Source organism: Erinaceus europaeus, chromosome 13 (assembly GCF_950295315.1).
Source record: "Erinaceus europaeus chromosome 13, mEriEur2.1, whole genome shotgun sequence".
NCBI lineage: Eukaryota > Metazoa > Chordata > Mammalia > Eulipotyphla > Erinaceidae > Erinaceus > Erinaceus europaeus.
In genome coordinates, this window is record NC_080174.1 from 69,771,097 (window position 1) to 69,788,408 (window position 17,312).

The 17,312-nt window shown below is 46.1% G+C and overlaps 1 long non-coding RNA gene across 1 annotated transcript in view; it reads left to right on the plus strand.

The window, feature by feature from the left end:
- The window catches only part of LOC132542542 (uncharacterized), a 47,980-nt gene extending 33,290 nt beyond the window's left edge, over positions 1-14,690 (plus strand). The window contains exon 2 of the long non-coding RNA XR_009553542.1: positions 14,501-14,690. This is a non-coding gene — a long non-coding RNA (uncharacterized LOC132542542). The remainder of the gene's footprint in view (positions 1-14,500) is intronic.
- Positions 14,691-17,312: the final 2,622 nt, after the last annotated feature.

The window sequence follows — 17,312 nt, forward strand, 5'->3', positions numbered from 1 at the left end:
TAGGTCACTAATACCTTAATTGGTTTACGGTGGAGGCCAGTGAGATCGTTCACCTGCCTTGCCATACAAACGACTCAGGTTGGAGCCTTTGCTTCTGACCACATACCACACAGGAGTAGCATAGCACTACAGATTCCTTGCTATAGCATCTCTCCTTCTCTCTGTCTCTGTATATTTTTGCTTCTCTCTATCTGAAAAAGTCAACCTGGGCTGGTGAAATTGCATATGTGAGAGGTCCCATCGAGATAAGAGAAACCAGTGCAAAATAAAATCAAACTATCATAGTACTTGCTGTCTCACAGAAATATAATATGAGCCAAACAGGTAATTAAAATTTTTCTTAAATTTTTTTTTTATTGCTGTCATGGTTATTGCTGGGACTCAGTGCCTGCACTGTGAACCCACCAATGTTGGTGGTCATTTTTTCCCTCTTTCTCTCTCTTTTTCTTTTTTTGATAAGGATGGAGAGAAATTGAGAGGGGAGAGAGAGAGGTAAAAAGAAAGAGAGAGAGAGAGAGAGAGAGAGAGAAAAGATACACACCTGCAAACCTGCTTCACCACTTGTGAAACTTCTTCCCTGCAGATGGGGACTAGGGGCTTGAACTGAAATCCTTGCACACAGTAATATGTGCACTCAACTGGTGCACAGCCACCTGGGCTGCTAAAAAAATTTCTTGTAGCCTTATTTAAAAAAAAGAAAAATGAAATAGGGAGACTTATTTTTAACAATGCTTACTTCATCTACAATTGCTTCAACATTCAGGTAACATAATTCATTAATAAAAGAGTTTTCATTTTTTTTTTTGCTGACTTGAAAAACCAACATTCTATACTTACAGTTACAGTACCTTTTACTTTGAGCACATTTTCACTCTGACAAAGTCACATTTCTAGAGCTTACAAGTCGCATTTGGTGGTCCAGGGAGGCTTGAAGTGGTAGAGAGCAGGACTTGCAAACATGAGGCAAGCTCAAAGTTTGCTGGTTAATACTGCATATACCAAGTAATTCTCTAGTCCTCTGCTGCTTTCTTGTTAATCAACACAACAGCCTTAAAAAAAATAGGCACAGATGGCTAGTGGCTACTCTGCTGGGCAGTGTAGACCCAGGGCATTTTCACAGGATGAGAAAATCATCCCAAGTTCTGCCTTCACCTTTCCAGTCAGTGCCCTTGTCCCCATAGGAAATTATTGTTCTGACTTCTGTCACCATAGATCAGATCTGCCTGTCATAGAACTCTACTCTCACACAATATATGCTTCTTTAATTTAAGTTCTTATTTTTGAGATGCATGTTGTATATACAAGAAATTGGTTCCTTTTTATTTCTGAGTGGTATTCTGTTGCTAACATATGCCATGCTTATTTTTCCACCATTAGTAAAAAATTTAAAAAAAAATGATGGTGGTGTAGTAGGGCCAGGATACAAGGTGCTTCCCCAAAGGACAAACTGTTCTGAGGTTCTGAGGCAGTGGGGTGACAACAGTTTGGAGGATGGTCTTAAGAGAATATCCTAATTAGGAAAGGGAAACACCTGAACTGGATTTTCATTTTTCAGATGGAGAGAGATAAAGATAGAGATAGAGAGATAGATAGAGAGAAAGACAGCACAGAACTGAAGTTTCTTCTAGTGTGGTGGGTGCTGGGCTCAAATCTGGCCCATGCACATGGCAAGGCAGTGCACTATCCAAGTGAGCTGTTTTGCTAGTCTGGGGCTGGATTTGGACGTTTCCATGCAGGAACCATTCAGGAAGATCATTGGTTAGTCAGTGACTACTAGGGGGAGGCAGAAGCATAGCTAGAGGTTATTATCCTAGAAGAGGAGCCACTTGGCATAGAACTTAAAGCATGGCTTTCTCTCTTATTTCCCTCATGTGCCCCCTGCACATCTCCTCACCATGGTCTCCTTGCACCTGCTTGCTTCCTTGTCTTCATCTAGCTTGCTCCATCTCTCTGGACCATTCTACCACTCTCCAAGCATCTCCTGGAAGGAAGGTCTCCTGTCATATCCTGGCCCTTATCTCCAGAGAGGTAGCCTCCTCCCAGCTCCCCCCTCCCCATCATGCTTTTCCATTTCAGTCTTGCATTAGCCTGCATTTGTGTTTGCACAGCTCACATATCAGCCTGGTGGAGAGGGGTGATGGGCCTGGGGCCCATTCATCACACCTGCTGGAGCCTTCTCTAGTTTCCAGGTGCAATAGGGCAGAGCTCTGACAAACACTTCAGACTTACCCTGTCCCTGCAGAGGGAGAAGCTCCAAGTCATCTCTGGCCTTGGGAAGTGACCTGGGTGTACCTTCTCTTGAGAGATGATGTCTCTGTAGCATCAAAGCTATGTAGCTTGGGTGGGAGAGAAGTGAGGGGTTACACCATCAGCTCTGATTACAGTTCATCTTCCTTCAATCAGGTTGATATATTGGAAGCTGAACTGGAAGCCTGAGTCTATCTGGTATTGATTGGTTCTTACACCAGTATGGTGGAGCCTGGGAGTAAGAAGCAGTGCTCTCTCAGGGGCCAGGCAGTGATGCACCCAGTTAAAGGCATATATTGTTATGTACAAAGATCAGTGCAAGGATCCTGGTTCAAGCCACCACTTTTTTCCTGCAGCAGGGATTCTTCATGAGCAGTGGGACAGATCTGCAGGTCTCTTTCTTTCTCTCTCTCTTTCTCTCCTTCCCCTATCAATTTCTCTCTGGCTTATCAAATAAAAAAAAGTGGGGGAAAAAGTGGCTGCTGGGAGCAGTGGATTAAAAAAGAAACATTTATCACTGACTCGATCAGGGTGGCTCCCACCATACAAAAATGACAGCAGGGAACCCAGCTCACCTGACTCCAAGCCCAGAGTTGACCCCTCAAAGTCAGGCTGCCCAGAGAATGGCTTCTTTGCCTTGTGGTTTTCTGTCCATAGTCTCTGTCCCCATGGCTCCCCAGAGTGTGGCCTCCCTCTCTCTTTTTAAAGATTTTATTTATTTATTAATGAGAAAGATAAGAGAAGAGAGAGAAGAAACCAGACATCACTCTGGTACATGTGCTGTTGGGGATTGAACTTGGGACCTCCTAGGAGCTTGAGAGCCCAATGCCTTATCCACTGTGCCATCTCCCACATCATGAGCCTCTCTCTTTCCCTCTTTCCCTCTCTCCCTTCCTCCCTCCCTTCCTTCTTTCCTTCCTTCCTTCCTTCCTTTCTTCCTTCCTTCCTTCCTTCCTTCCTTCCTTCCTTCCTACCTTCCTTCTTTCCTTCCTTCCTTTTCTTTCTTATTATTTTGTTTACTTAATTCATTTATTTGATAGGATAGATAAATTGAGGAGTGGGGGAGATAGAGGCAGAGAAAGCTCATGAAGCTTGCTCCCTGCAGGTGGGAAATGGGGTGGGGCTTGAACCAGGATCCTTGTGTATGGTAATGTTTGTGCTCCCAGAGCGTAGCTATTTCTTTAAGCTGTGAGAAGCGGAAAAGGGAAAAGAGGGGATGGTGAGATGGTGAAATAAATTTATTGCCATGTTAGAAACATTGAAGAATTGATCCCTAAGGCTAAGTAATTTCCCTCTTTTGTGCAAAATATAAATAAATCTGTGTGACTTATGCTGAGTGATGAGCCTGGGCTGCCGGCTGGGTTTCAGGACTCTCAATGCCCTTCAGACTCTCTGGCTTCCTCTCCTTGACCCCATCAGTGAGCTGTTCTAAATAGTCCTTGTGTTCTCCCACAAGGGGGGAGCTGGCAGCTCCTGCGTCTTGCCTGCTGCAGTTGGGCAGACTTGGGGACGTCTCGCTGTGTCTTTCCCAAGCTCAGCTCGACCCTAGCAGGTGTGGCCCGGAACTGCTGATTTTCAGAACCATAAATAGACCAGTTTAATTATTATTATTATTCTTTTCTTTTGATGATGGGGAGGGGGTGGGGTGGGGGCTCAATGTCTCAAGTGTGTGATTATATAACATGGGTAGGTCCTCTTCCCTGAAGGTTCTATCTTAATTTCTAGGAGGAGATGGCTGGTGTGCTGTGTCCTCCATTAATCATGGTTGTGTGTGTGTGTGAGAGAGAGAGGCGGGGGAGGGAGGCAGGGGAGCTTTAGTCACCCTGCTCTCACTGTGGTCTAATTTTAGCATGTCTCCCTGGGTGGCTCTCTTCCAGCCTCTACCTAGACTTAGTAAGGACAAGGAGAGACAGGAGGGAGCGTTGGCGGGCAGGCGCTACTCCAGGTGAGCTTGGACACAGAGCATTGGCCTCTGCTGGTAGCCGCTGCTGTCAAGCAGGGTTTGCTGGGCTGGGGAGTCCAGGAAAGGGTCTCATAAGATGCAGCAGATTTCCAGGGGACAGACAGCTTTTCCATCTTTGCTGGGGACAGGAGTGCAGATAGGCTTTAAGGGGAAAGCTGAACTTCTTGCTGGGGGCAGACCTGGTTGCCTCCTGAGATATGGGATCACAACTAAGGGGGCAGGAACTCTGGGGACAAATGTTGGGGGGTGGTGGTGGCAGGGTACAGAGAGTACCTTTTAATTTAGTTTACTGCTGTGAGACACTATCTTGCCATTCTTTTTTTTTTTTTTTTTTTTTTTTTTTGCGGGGTGGGGTGGGGTGGGAGGGCGGTTCCAGGAATGGAACTCAGGACCTTGTATACACAAAGTGTTTGCTCTACCACTGAACTATGCCTTTCCTTTTCCTCTTTATCTCTTTCTTTCTCTTCTCTCTGCCTCATAATTTTTTTTCTTTCCTTTTTATTATCTTCTCTCTTCTTACCAGAGCACCGCTTAGTTCTGGCTTTTGGTGGTGCTGGTGATTGACTGGGACCTTTGGTACCTCTGGCACGAAAGTCTTTTTTGTGTAACTGTCATGCTATTTCCCCAGCCCACATTTCTGTTTCTTAAAACCAAGAGAGGGGTCAGGAAGTGGTGCAACTTGTTAAGTGCACATGACACTATGCACAAGGACCTGAGTTCAAGTCTCCTGGTCCCTACCTGCATGGGGGAAAGCTTCACAAGTGGTGAAGCAGTGTTGCAGCCCCCCCCCACTTATCTGTACCCCTTTCCTATCAATTTCTTTCTGTTCTATCAAATTAAATAAATAAGCTTTTAAAAAATCTTAAAAAAAAAACAAACCCCAAACCCAAGAATTTTGGGCCAGGGAGATCTAGAAATAGTAGTGCACCAGATTTTCATGGCTGAGGTTCTGACGTCCCAGGTTCAATCACCAGCATCACCATATGCCAGAGCTGAGCTGTGCTCTAAAAAACAAACCCTAAGAAAGCTGAGAATCTTGACAAGGAGAGAAATGGGCACTAGGAGTTCGGTTCTATGAACACACTCTACTTGTGACTCTCCTAGTAGCAGAACCACCTTTCCCAAGTTTGAAAACTCCTGTAGTTTTTGAGTATTGGTGGAATATTCTTAGTAGCATGTCTAAAACTCATCTCCCAAGATTCCATTGTAGTCAGGGAAGAAGCTGGGACCAAAAAAACACAGCCAGCCTGGACTCTGACTCAGGAGTGAAGAATCAGGGACTCTGGGGAGGGTGGCAGCAGTGATGACAGCTGCATCTGATTTCTGGAGACTTGGGTGGCGGAAGTTCTATCAGCAGGGCCCAGGAGGTATGAAGAAGGGGGCCCATGGCGACATGGTGGAGTGGAGGGCAGAGAGTGTGTCCATTGTGTGGATGAAATGATCATAGTATACACTTTGTTGTCTAGAGCATTACTGCTGGGGACCCAGATGTGGGACCACTGTATACTGGGGAGACTGTGCATGACATGGGAAGACTGGAGTCATTTTTACTTCTTTTGGTTTTACTTTTTAAAAAATGCATTAATTAATTAATTAATTAATTCCCTTTTGCTGCCCTTGTTATTTTATTGTTGTAGTTATTATTGTTGTTGTTGTTACTGATGTCATTGTTGTTGGCTAGGACAGAGAGAAATGGAGAGAGGAGGGGAAGACAGAGAGGGGGAGAGAAAGATAGACACCTGCAGACCTGCTTCACCATTTGTGAAGTGACTCCCCTGCAGATGGGGAGCCAGGGGCTCAACCAAGATCCTTAGGCTGGTCCTTGCTCTTTGCATGGTGTGCGCTTACCCCGCTGCACTACCACCCGACTCCGATTTTTTTCCCCACTTTTTGTTGCCTTTGTTGTTTTATTGTTGTTGTGGTTATTATTATTGTCGTTATTGGTGTTGTTGTTGGATAGGACAGAGAGAAATGGAGAGAGGACGGGAAGACAGAGAGAGGGAGATGTCGGGCCTTAAGCCAGCCTCCCCCCCTTCTGCTCCATCCTCCATTGCTAATACTATGGTCTATTTACATAATCATTGTTTTTCCTGAGACCCACCCTGCCTGCAGGGTATTAATTAATCCCACTGGTTAAAATCTTCTCAACAGTTGCTACAGAAGCTTTCTACCTTCCTGCTCTTTCCTTTTCTCCATCCCCTTTCCTAGCCATTTCCTTTTCAGACTTGCCACTTCTGGTTCAAAATATATAAAAGCATTGTCTCTGATCAATAAAGACATTGCATTCCCACTCAGCAACGAGTTCCTGATCTCTCTCTCCCCTTTCGCTGAGTAAGCAGTAGCCCAGGTTGGCTCCGGTCGAGTTCTCTCCAACCCAGAGAGCACGTGCCTGGGAAGAAACACCCTCACGCTAGCCCAGCAGGAGAAAAAGACAGACACCTGCTTCACTGCTTGTGAAGTGACACCTCCCTGCAGGTGGGGAGCCAGGTTGAACCCAGATCCTTACTCCAGTCTACGCTTTGCGCCATGTGCATTTAACCTATTGCGCTACCGCTGGACCCCAGTTTTACTTTTAGATTTATTTAATAATGAGAGGGAGAGAAAGGGAGAGAGAGGAGAGAGAGAGGGGAGAGAGAGAGAGGAGAGAGAGACAGAGAGAGAGAGAGAGGGAGAGAAAGAGAAAGAGAGAGAGAGAGAGAGAGAGAGAGAGAGAGAGAATATCAGAACACCACTCTGGCATATGTAATGCCAGGCATTGAACCTTTGACTTCATGGTTGAGAAATCATTGTTCTATGTACTGTACCAAACTCCTAGGTGTCTTCTTTTGACTTTGAAGGAATGCAAAAGAAAACAGATAAGCTCTGTTCCCAGTTTTCTGCAGGATGAGGCAAAAAAAAAAAAAGTAGAAATCATGTAATCTGCTGCAGAAAGCCTTTTCTGCCAGCTGCTGGTTCTCTGCGGTCCCTGAAGGCCAGGTAAAAGTGACTGCAGATTGCCGGCTGCTTTGTTAAGCTCCCTACTGGGCCATGTTTGATGGACAAGGCTCAGGGGACCCCCATCTCCCGCTTATTTGAAGAGCAGTGCCCCTGGACATAGGCAAACAGTTACAGCTTCATAGTGTTTGTGTGTGTGTGTGTTTGTGTGCATGTCTGGGAATGAACCCAATATGAGTCCTTGGTATATAAAGAGATCAGGGGACCAGGTGGTGGTGCACCTGGTTGAGCACATGTCACTATGCTTGAAGACCTGGGTTCAAGCCCACAGCCTACATCTGCAGGGGAGAGGCTTCACTAGTAGTGAAATGTAGTGGTTTTCCCAAGGTCACAGATATGGGTCGACTATTATCTCTATATCTATCTATATATCTATCTATCTATCTATCTATCTATCTATCTATCTATTTTTCCCATTTGAGAAAGGAAGAAGAGAGAGAGAGAGAGAATGAGAGAGAGAGAACTGCTCAGCTATGGCTTATGGTAGTGCTGGAAATGAATCTGGGACTTCAGAGCCTCAGACATGAAAGTCTTTTGCATAACCATCAAGTTGTTCCCCTTTCCCTCTTTAAAACATTTTATCATCTTTATTTATTTATTGGATAGAGACAGCCAGAAATCAAGAGGGAAGGGGGAGACAGAGAGAAAGAGAGACACTTGTAGCCCTGCTTTACCACTTGCAAAGTTTTCCCATGCAGGTGGGAACCGGGACTCAAACCTGGGTCCTTACACATTGAACATATGAGCTCAGCCAGGTGTGCCACCACTCTCAACCTCCCTTCTCTATCTCCCCCTTTCTCCTCTCAGTTTCTCTCTATCAGAAGTAAAGAAAGAAGGAAAGAAAAAAAGAAAGAAGACAAGTCTGAACTCCCTACTGTTTTGAGGAGAAAAAAACCAAACTATATGACTCATCAGACCCTAAAAGTTGGGTCGCCACATACATCTCAGTCTCAAGTCTGGGCACAGCTGGTTCTCTCTCTCTCTCTCTCTCTTTTGTTTTTTTTCCTCCAGGGTTATCTCTGAGGTTCAGTGCCTCACTATGAATTCACTGCTCCTGGGGCCAGGCTGTGGCACACCTGGTTAAGCACACACAATTACAAATTCACTGCTTCTGGAGGATATTTTTTCCCTTTGTTGCCCTTGTTGTTTATCATTGTTGTTATTATTATTATTGTTGCTACTGCTGTCATTTTTGTTGGATAGTACAGAGAGAAATCGAGAGAGGAGGGGAAAACAGAGAAGGGGACAGAAAGATAGACACTCACAGACCTGCTTTACTGTTTGTGAAGCAACACCCCCACAGGTGGGGAACCGGGGGCTCAAACTGGGATCCTTACACCAGTCCATGAGCTTTGTGTCATGTGCACTTAACCCGCTGCGCTACAGCCCGCCCCCCTGGCTTTCTCTTTATAAGTCCTGCTTGGGTGGCTTGAAGCCAGGTCCCCTTGATAACACGAGTGTTCTACTGGGTGACCAACTACCCAGCCTCAAGCATTGCTTTCTTATTTAGATCCCGTCTCTGCTGACATTTCTGGTGCCGATGCCCTGCCTGGAGTGCTGTTTTCCCCTGCTGCCTGTGGGTCCTGACATCCAGGGAAACCTGATTTTCCAGGCACAGGGTAGCTCTGGATGCTGTGTTCACAAAGGACACTTTGGTCTTGCTTTGAGCAACTCCAGGTTCCCCATAGCCCGTCAGGTTCCCCAGAGCTCTCATCTCTCTGAACACCCTGCCTGGCTAGACACAATTTTATTTCAGCACCCCCGAGGTTGCTTGAGAAGTGAAGAGTGGTGGTTACAGACAAATGCAGCAAAAATATGAGCTCTGCAATGGGAAGCCAAGTGGTCCATGCCAACAGGGTGTTGAGAGCAGGTGGGCACAGTGCCTCTGTGGGGTGCTACCCTGAGTCTAAAACCCTAGACTGAAAATCACCAGATAGCCCCTAGCTGAGGACCGTTTTATACAAGACCTGCCTGCTGCTCTCCAAAAATGTCAGGCTTGTGACAGGCAGAGACCGGGTCATAGGCTAGAGGAGACTAAGGTGATGCCCCGACTCACTGCAGTGCGGAATGCTGGATTAGATCCGGGAATGGGAAGGGGCACTAGTGGGAAAAATGAGGCATTCAAATAATATCTGCATTTGAGTCAATATTTCTGGTTCGATGTTCCTCTTAAATCTCATTAAGCATACTATAGTTACATGAGCCATTAACCTTAGAGGAGGCTGGGTAGAAGGCATCTGGGAACTCTGTATCATCTTCCTAAATCTAAAATGATTTGAAAATAAAAAGCTAAAAGATGTGCTGAAAACAGAACACATGGGCTTGAATCTCACTCCTCTACATTCCTGACTGTCTGACTCAAAAAGAGTAATTGATTTATTAGCATGAAAGAGAGAGAGGAGAGAGAGAGAACATCAGTGCATCAGTGATACCAGGGATTGAACTCAGGACCTCATGCACACAAGTCCATTACTTTAACTACTGTGCAACCTCCCAGAGAATGTGGCTGCTTGACTCTGATTTTATAAATAATGTTCCAAGCCTCAGTTGCCACCTTTGGAAAACAAGACTAGTAACAGGACCTACTTCTTAAGGTGGTTGTAAGATTAAAGTCACTTATGAGAAACTCACTTGAAAAGTGCCTTGAACATGAGCTGTGATCGATAAGGTTCCTATTACTATTATTGTTATTGATGGAGGGGATGTCCAACTTGTAAAAGCTGGGTGGGATGGAGAGTAGGCTGAATGAGAGAATTCAATAAGCTTTGAATAATTCAATGTGATTTAATTAGACATCTATGGATCTCTTTTACATGCCAGGGTTGTACTGGGAGCTGAGGAGAAAAGTCAGACCTAGTCCTTGCCCTGGCAGAGCTCAGACACAAGCGTGATGAGAGAGAGCTGGACACAGATGATGATCTTGTGGGGAGACATACACAGAAACAAGAGATGCCTAAGCCAGGGTAGGAGGTCATTGGCGGGAGCTCTGTGAATGTCTGGAGTGGCTGGGGAATCAGAAAGGCTTTGTGGATGTGCTGCCATTTAAATTGGGTTTAGATGAGTGAGCAGGAATGTTCTGGGTCTGTGGGAGTACAGTCCTAGGAAGCACACAGTAGACGCCTGCATACTGCACATGCTGCTTGCTTTACCTTCATTACTTCCAATTATCTCCACAGGCCTCCAGACTGGCTGCTTTTATCAATTTGTAGTTGAGGTAACAAAGGCTCAAAGAGGAAAGGAGGTCCTTCCTTCCTTCCTTCCTTCCTTCCTTCCTTCCTTCCTTCCTTCCTCCCTCCCTCCCTCCCTCCCTCCCTCCCTCCCTCCCTCCCTCCCTTCTTTCATTCTTTCTTTCTTTCTTTCTTTCTTTCTCTCTTTCTTTCTTTCTTTCTTTCTTTCTTTTTTCTTTTCCTTTTTATATTGCTACCAGGATTATTGCTGGAGCTTGGTGACTGCATGATGAATCCATGGCTCCCAGCAGCCATCTTTTCCTTCTCCACCCTTTCTTTTATTTGATAGGACATAGAAATTGAGAAAGTAGGAGGAGATATGTAGAGTGAGAGAGAAAGAGAGACAACTGCTCCACGGCTCCCTGCAGGTGGGGAGCGGGAGCTTGAACTCTGGTTCTTGTGGTTGATAACATGTGTATTCAGCTAAATGCATCACTGTCTGGCCCTCAAGGGGGATATTTCATGGTTATAGACGAGTGGGCAGAATTGGGATTTGAACCCAAAACTGCCTGCTGTGGCCTAGTGACAAAGGCACCACCACCTCAAGGAGCAGCATCACCAAAGTGTGGCTTGGTGAGAGCTGGTGCTTGTGTGTGACTGATGCTGTCTGCAGTGTGGAGGCAGGAGCCAGGTTGGCCGAACATGGAGGATTCAGTGCTCCTCCCTGGGGTGTGGACTCTTTCCTATAGTTTAGGGGAGTCAGGGAAGTCTTGCTTAGGGTGTGTGTGTGGGGTGATGGTGGTGGGGTGGGGAGGTCTGTGTGTGTGGGGGGAAGGTCAGATCTGTGTCTTAGGCAGCTCTCTGTGGCTTCTGTGTGAGGTACGGTGGGAGCCTGGGGAAAAAAGGGATAAAAGCAGATGTAGAAGACTGAGAATGAAACTCCTGCTCTGGAGAAATTAGGGGAAGTGAGAATGATAAGGCTTTATGAAAACAATTTTGGACAAACACTGGGGTCTTACCAAATGGGAGGCTTCCTGTGAATCGACCAAGTGTCATGGCTGCTCAGGATGAATGGAGTGGGGCATGCTGAACAGAGGAGTAGAGAGATGCTGCCTCCCCCCTCCCCCCATCACGGAGATGGGAGCACCCTCTGCTTGGTTTTGTTCACAGGGAATAGAGCCACCCCAGGTCTGTCCAGTGTGACGACCCTGCATTCCAAATACCACCCAAGGACTGGAAGTGGAAGCACCCGATGGTGTTCCAGCCAGAAAGAAAAATCAGCAGAAAACAGTGCCCAGGTGCCTGTGAGCCCAGGAGAATCAATTCTGGGTTTCCCTAGACTTTCAGTCATTCACCTCTGTTCCTTTTCACTTTATGTTTTTTGCCTTGAAGCTAGAACTCTTTTGCTTCCTTGATTCTCTGGGATGGGAGAAAGAGACCTCCCTTTCCTGCAGGTCTCTCAGTTTTGGAAGTCCAGAGATGCTGCCTTCTTGTCTATATATCTCTCCACCACAGTTACATTTCCCTCATGGAAGGGAATCTGACTGGTCTCTCTTAGAGAAAACACCCACTGCTAGCCCAGTTCTTCACTGGCCACAGGGTGGACCCATTGTGGTCATTTGTAATTCTCTAAGGGGTAGGGGGCGCCCACTGCTGGGGGAGAAGGTGAGGGGCTACTGGAAAAGGCGGGCTGGGCAGACAGCACAGTGTATGTGGTACAGCTGACCTAGTGAACCTTTTCTGAGTTAATCTACTCACTATCTTGAGTGATTCTAGGGTGCAGTGTCTGGAGGCAAAGAAAGCCCATTCCATGGAGGTCTGTTCTGTCCAGAGATGTTGGAGCTCTTCCTCTTATTCCAGACCAACATTAGGGCCCGTTTCCTTCAGGAGTGAAGACATTATCATTGCTGGAGCATATAGTCTCTTGTCCAGCCCAGGCCAGTAAAGGTCTCCGCTGCTGACTTGGTGGCTCCTAGGCCCTTGCTCTCTCCTGGGTGTAGGGTTGTGATGCTAATTGACTATAAAGAGTGGGCTTGAAATTGGAATTTTCTGGGCCTCCTGGTCCCCGGTTGCAGCATCTGATGCTCATTAAAGCACAGGTAGATGAATTGGCTCTGTGGATGCTGACTGTGCATGCTCAGGGAGTGAAGGCAGCAGCTGGGACTCCAGCTCAGAGGGGTGCTGACAATACACCAGGCAGAGTCCCTGTCCAAAGGTGAGGATGTGGACTCACTCACTGGACCTGAGTCTCAGTCTCTCTGCCTGCCTTCTCTCTGTCTCTGCCTATGTTTCTTTCTGTGTTTACCCCTCTTTCCCTGTTCTTTCCCCACCTCCTCCCCCACCTCTCTCTTTCTCTCCCTCTCTCCCTTTTCCCTATGTCTTCAATCCTGGGAACTGGGCACAAGGACGTGAGGATAAGGGATCCTAGTTCTCTCCTCTCTGCAGCTTCTAAATAGTTGTGTGGCCTTGGTCAATTCATTCTCTCTGGTCTTTAGTGTCTGTAACACAAGGGATTGGATAGGAGGATTCCAGAGCCATCTTAGGTTAGAGTATCCCACTGTGCATGTATGGTTCACATTAGACCAGTCTTGGTAGGAAGGTGCGTGTTTTTTTTTTTTTGTCTCCAGGGTTATTGTTGGAGCTCAGTCTCTGTGCTATGAATCCACTGCTCCTGGCAACTAACTGATTTTTCCTTTAAAAAATAATTTCTTTATTGGGGGATTAATGGTTTATGGTTGACAGTAAAATACAATAGTCTGTACATGTGTAACACTTCTCAGTTTTCCACATAACAGTTCAAACCCCACTAGGTCCTCCTCTGCCATCATATTCCAGGACCTGAACCCTCCCCCAGCAGACCTGCTTCACTGCTCATGAAGTGTCCCCTGCAGGTGGAGAGTAGGGGCTTGAAGCCAGATCCTTGAGCACTGTACTATGTGTGCTTAACCAGGTGCACCACCACCTGCCCCCTAGGTAGGAAGTTTTTAAAACCCAAGCCATCCAGATAGCACAGCCTGTGGCTCGGAAGGCAGCCATGATGTAATTAGTCCCTGATTGTAAGAGTTTCAAACTCTACTTGATGTTTGGAAGGTCTGTCCTTCCCCTGAAGTCCTCCTTGGTTATGCTGACTTGCCAAGGGTTACAGACTCTCAGATCCAAGACTCTTCAACTCTACTTCCTAGGGAGTGTTTCCCTCTGGTTCCTATCTATCTATCTATCTATCTATCTATCTATCTATCTATCTATCTATCTATCTATCTATCTATCTATTAGATAGAGACAGAGGCAGAGAGGCAGAGAGGGAGTGGAAGAGACCATAGCACCAAAGCTTCCACCAATGTGGTGAGGACTATAGAAACTGGATGTGTGTGGCAAAGCAGCGCATTATCCAAAGGACTATTTCACTGGCCCTTCTGGCCCTCATTTGGAGGTGGCAACAAGCCCCTGCCATCATCATGACCTTTGATAAGATGTCAAGTTTTGAACAGTCTGCTTGGGGCAGATGACCTGGTTCTGCTGGTTCTGCTTCACTACTGCTTCTTAACCCCACCTTTTAACCCCTACCCTACATACATACATACACACACTTTGCGCCAGGAAGCAGAAAGAAGTGGAGAGCAAGCCTACTCTGCTTCCTCATCATGTCAAACCCACCATGTGAGTACCAAGGCAGTCCAGTCCAGACCTGAAGTTTCAGAGTCATTTGTAAGAATAGGTCTTTTGAACGCCGGAAGTAGCTCCTCTTTGTCGGGCTCACCTTCAGTCCCACAGGCTAAACAGGCAGCATTCATCCCATCCCATCCCATCCTCCACTGTCCTCACCTACACTCCCTCCCAATCCAGGGAAACACCAGAGGAGAAACGCTAGAAGCTCTGGAGCATCTTGTGCTGGAAGGAGGGCGGGGGAAGCCAGTTACCTCATTTGTCCCAGCTTTAGCTGGAAGCACCCAGCATTCTCCAGCCCCTCCAGCTCAGTGCCATTTCCTCACCTGATTTCTGTTTGAGTGCTAATGTCAATCAAAATTAACTAACGTTTATCGACTACTTACTGTGTAGCCAGCATGGGGGAGATGGTTCATTTCTTTTCTTTAAGAAGAAGTTTGCTGTTCTCTGATTTTTTGTCTCCTAGGTTTCTCTGCCTTCTGGAAGGGATGCCTTGAATTATTCAACCTGCAGCACAGATCTCTGGAGAACATCCCCTTGTGGCTACTTTAATCACTGGGAAGGTTCAGAGTCAGTTATAATCAAGCCGAAGTCAACGTGGAAATGTTCCTCTCTGGCTTGAAAACAAGATCAAAAGGGAGCCCAAGGAGGAGGAGGTAAAATATGAGAGGAAAAATGGATGTTGCTTCCCAGAAGCTCTTAGGTTTTCCCCTTGTTTCCAAAGGGAATCATCAGCTCAAGCCCCAGCCCCTGTAGGGCACATCACTGCACATTTCTCTGACCTTTTCCTGATAGCACTGAGACATCTGTTACAACCCTCAGCTGATTTGGGGCAAAGTGACTGAAGACAGGACTTCGGTCTGATGGAGGGCTAGGGATTGGGAAGGAGGTTATATTTTATTAATGTGTGACTCCAGGAATGTGGGACAGAAGATGGTGTGTGTCTGTGCGTGTGTTGCTTCTGCCCTGTGCTTTGGTACATACAGGCAGGAGATGGGTAGGGTGGGGGTGTGTGGTATAGAGAGGCGTGGGGGTAGGGAGATGGAGGGAAGGTTGTGTGTGTGTGTACACCTAGTGTCTCATTTAAAAGACAGGCCCAATGTAGAGCTCTGAGGCAGCCAAGGTCGGGCTCTCCTCAACCCTGACCACTCACACTGCTGCTACCTAAGGGTGGTAAGTCAGCATTAAGGCCAGACAACATGGCACATCCCAGGATGCTTGCTGCCTAAGCAAGGACCCAGGGGTCACAGCTCGGGGGTGGGCATGCTCTTTGTCCTCTCTCCCATCTCGGAGAAGATGATGGAGTGCTCTGTCACTGGTCAGCTGGGGAACATACCCTGTGAGGGCCTCAGCCTATTCACTTGTAACTAGGCAGAAGGTCATGGTAAAGGCTTCCTTGCCTGACACACAAAGCACAGGGACACAGTGCCTGGCTCAGAGGGCTTTCACTCTGTCTTCATGGCTGCCTCTTTAGATTGGGAAGTCCTGTAACAGCAGATGGGGGTTAGAGTCACACATTGTTGCTCACGGCTGTGATTGCACATTCCTTCTTACCCCACAGGCTAAAACCCCAAGGCAGCTTGGGAGGGTCTTGGGAAATAAATACTGGCTAAATTCATCTTCTTTTGCAGAGTAGGGAAGCCATGTAAATGGATAGGACTCATTCTCAGCATTCCCCCATTCCAGCAGAATCAGCAAAAACCTGATTACATCCTTTTAATAAACAGGTGCTGCCTAAATAAAGAAACAAACAACACAGGAGAGTAAAGAATTTTTTCATCCTGGAGGGCTGTTGGTTTGAGGTTTCCTTCTGGACCAACTGTTATGTATACAGAAACACACACACACACACACACACATACATATATATCCCTATTTCTGCTCCTCTTTTTCTTCTATCTTCTTTCACAGGAGGAATTATGATATATATATATATATATATATATACACACACACACACACATATATATATATTTGAATGACATTGCTTAGTAATCTGCTTTTATTTGCTCTCATTATTGTGTTAGGCATACCTTCCTATGTTAAAATCCCTTTGGCCATATTTGCAGTTTCTAGAAAATCTATGGAATTAAGTGGGACAAAGGTATTCTAATAGTCCCAAGAGAGAATTTAAGAAAGAAGGCACTTTTACAAAAGCTTTAAAACTCTTATTTCTCATGGTTAAAATTAAATTAATACATCTAAGGAAAAAATTGAAAAGCCACATAACCTTAGTTATCAGAAAAAAAAATTATGTCAAATCATGTCATAGCTAACATTTTGGTATAGTATACTTCACATTTTTTAAAAAAAATTTATTTATGAAAAGGAAACATTGACAAAACCATAGGATAAGAGGGGTACAACTTCACACAATTCCTACCACCAGACCTCCATATCCCTTCCCCTGATAGCTTTCCTATTCTTTAACCCTCTGGGAGTATGGACCCAAGATCATTGTAGGTTGCAGAAGGTGGAAAGTCTGGCTTCTGTAATTGCTTCCCCGCTGAACATGGGCATTGACAGGTCGATCCATACTCCCAGCCTGTCTCTCTCTTTCCCTAGTGGGGAAGAGCTCTGGGGAAGTGGAGTTCCAAGGCACATTGGTGGGGTTGTCTGTCCAGGGAAGTCTGGTCGCATCCTGCTAGCATCTGGAAACCTGGTGGCTGAAAATAGAGTTAACATACAAAGCCAAACAAATTGTTTACTAATCATGGACCTAAAGGCTGGAATAGTGCAGGTGAGTCATTGGGGGGTCCTGCATTTTGTAGATAGCTAGTAGACACATTTTAGTTATATTTCAAAGGGCCTGTAGCTATACTAGTGCTTTTTTTTTTTTTTTTCTTTGCCTGAGCCTGAAATCTGATATGCAGGTGGATCCAAGTTATTGTCCGGGGAGATGATGTCATGGCTGGGGAAAGGACCAGAAAGCTGGATCAGGGAAGAGAGTAACTCCCTAACATGGGAAAGGGGGTATAAATATTGACTGTGAATCCCAACAATTTGATGTGATCTGGGGCCCATATTCAGCTTAGGAGCCTATGTGACCTCTGCATCCCTATAGATCTGAGCTCACATTCTGTGGTCATGAGTAGGAACATTCCAAGCTGCCCCAATATCTACCCATCTTCCTCAGGTGTAGCATAGAGTATGTTGTCCATCCTCCCTTCAGAGGATGGAACATTCTCTACCATTGTTGATCCAAGTTTGTCCCGTCCCGTGGGACCTTCAACGTGGGTTAACCTAGGAGAGGGAGTGAGGACAAGGAAAGAAGGGAG